The following is a 2,705-nucleotide window of genomic DNA, read 5'->3' on the forward strand; positions in this document are numbered from 1 at the left end:
GACCCCCTGCTGCTGCCAGTCAGTGCAGACAATACTAAGCTGGATGAACCAGTGGTCAGACTCTGCATAAGACGAACTGGAAGGTGCATAGAGGAGAATGACCAAGAGTATGGAGAGGGGACATGAGAGCCGTCTTCATATATCTGAAGGGCTGCATCATGGGATTTGGAGCCAGCTTGCTTTCCGCTGCTCCAGAGAGGAGGAACCAAACTGTTGGATTCAAATAACAAGAAAGGGGTTAGGAATAAATTTCTGATGGTAAGATCTGTTCAGCAGTGGAAGGAGGTTTTTAAGCAGGAATCAGGTGGCCATCCGTGAGGGATTCTGGGGCTGAGATTCCTGCATTGCAGGGGGTGGACTAGATGAGCCTTGGGGTCCCCTTCCAAGCCTAGGATTCTAGGAGAGCTTCCTATCAGGAGGAAGAGGAAGCTTTGTTATAGGACCCTGTTTTTCTGCCCCCCCCCCACTAAGCTCCTGGAAGACTCAAGAGAGCAGTGGAATTGACTGCACCAGCCAGCAAAGTCGTTTGTCCTCGTCAATTTTGCAAGGAAGGAAGGACAGATGGACAACTGAGGCAACTGATCCGCTGCTTCCCGTCTTTGTTTCGAAGCCCAAATGACTTGGTGCCCAGCGGGTGCCAAGAGATGCCGGCCGAAGGGTGAGCAGCGCAGCCTCCTCTCCGCCAAGACGGTTTGCCGCCTGCCTGTGATATCTGACATTCACGGGGAAATAGGAGAGAGGGAGAGAATTTTATTCTGTTGTGCAAAGTTTACTTTGGCTCTGGATTTGGGACGAGGTAAGACGATTAACTGCTTATGTTAGAGTTAAAAGGGAAAGAAGGCAAATGGGGGGGGGGTGAGGGCCCTATTCAGAGCAGGATCAAGTCTTGCTGCTCTTTTGGGCTTTGCTCCAAGATGGGGGGGGCAGGGGGCAACCGTGGCTGAATGGTCCCTCGCCAGGCCTTGAAGTAGCCTCCCCCCCCAACTAGTGGCTAATCAGAGAAAATGGCAAATGGGGGGATGTGGGGGGCATCCTCTTTTTTTTCCCTCCAGAGAATCTAGACTTTCCAGTCCTGGTGTTTTGTGAGGGGCAAGGAGGTGTCACCTGTCTCCCCCCCAACAAACCTCTGCCAGCTCCAAGAATAATCTCTCTCTCTCTCTCCCACCCCCAACCTTCTTCATGCATGTTTGGGCAATTTTGTGACACAGGATCTCCCCCCCCCAACCCTGCAAACTGTGCCTAATCCCCCAGGAATGAGGGTGTGGGGTGAGAAGGGGGCCCAGCAGACACCTCTGGGCCTGGATGCGGATTCTCTGTGTTCCTCCTAAGCCTTGAGAGCAGAGCTGTCACCAAAGATTTGCAAAGGGCTGGGGGGGGGGGGAGAGACGGACACACAATTCCTCTATACACACACACACACACACACACACACACACACACACACACACACACACCACTGCACACCAGAACAAATACTGCTTCCATCCGAGAAGCATCGCTTACAAAACTTATCTCACAAAAGTCTCCCTCCATTTGCTGGGGTGTCATTTGAGACCCCCAAGTGGGTGTTTTCAGCTCAATGTAGCTCACATGGACACCAGGATTCAAATGTTTAGCCGCTACCTCCCCCCCCCCCCCCCACGAGAGCGGCTGAGCCGGGAGCAGGCAGAAGTCTCCTGACAACCCCCTTCCGGCCTGCGCAGAGCAGCTGAACCCCCTGTCTCCCCAATAAACAACACTCCTTGCGAGGACTCCACCCACTTCTTTAAAAGACACCCTTCTCCCTGTCTTTGGCTGCCTTGCATAAAACTGGAAAATTGCAGAGTTGAAAATGACCTCAGGGATCATCTAGTCCAACCCCTGCAATGAAGGAATCAATTAAAGCATCCCTGACAGGTGTCCATCCAACATCAGTTAAAAAACCTCCAATGGAGCATTCCTCCTTGTTGTTGTTTAGTCGCGTCCGCCTCTTCATGACCCCCTGGACCAGAGCAGGCCAGGCCCTCCTGTCTTCCACTGCCTCCCTCATGCTGGTAGCTTCGAGAACACTGTCCCACCATCTCGTCCTCTGTCGTCCCCTTCTCCTTGTGCCCTCCATCTTTCCCAACATCAGGGTCTTTTCCAGGGAGTCTTCTCTTCTCCTGAGGTGGCCAAAGTCTTGGAGCCTCAGCTTCAGGATCTGTCCTTCCAGTGAGCACTCAGGGCTGATTTCCTTCAGAATGGAGAGGTTTGATCTTCTTGCAGTCCATGGGACTCTCAAGAGTCTCCTCCAGCACCAGAATTCAAAAGCATCAATTCTTTAGCGATCAGCCTTCTTGATGGTCCAGCTCTCACTTCCGTACATCACTACTGGGAAAACCAGAGCTTTTACTATACAGACCTTTGTTGGCAAGGTGCTGTCTCTGCTTTTTAAGATGCTGTCTAGGTTTGTCATTGCTTTTCTCCCAAGAAGCAGGCGTCTTCTAATTTCGTGACTGCTGTCACCATCTGCAGTGATCATGGAGCCCAAGAAAGTAAAATCTCTCACTGCCTCCATTTCTTTCCCTTCTATTTGCCAGGAGGTGATGGGACCAGTGGCCACGATCTTCGTTTTTTTGATGTTGAGCTTCAGACCATATTTTGTGCTCTCATCTTTCACCCTCATTAAGAGTTCTTTAATTCCGCCTCACTTTCTACCACCAAAGTTGGGTCATCTGCATATCTGA

This window comes from Podarcis filfolensis (genome assembly GCF_964270895.1).
Source record: "Podarcis filfolensis genome assembly, chromosome: 16".
Lineage (NCBI taxonomy): Eukaryota > Metazoa > Chordata > Lepidosauria > Squamata > Lacertidae > Podarcis > Podarcis filfolensis.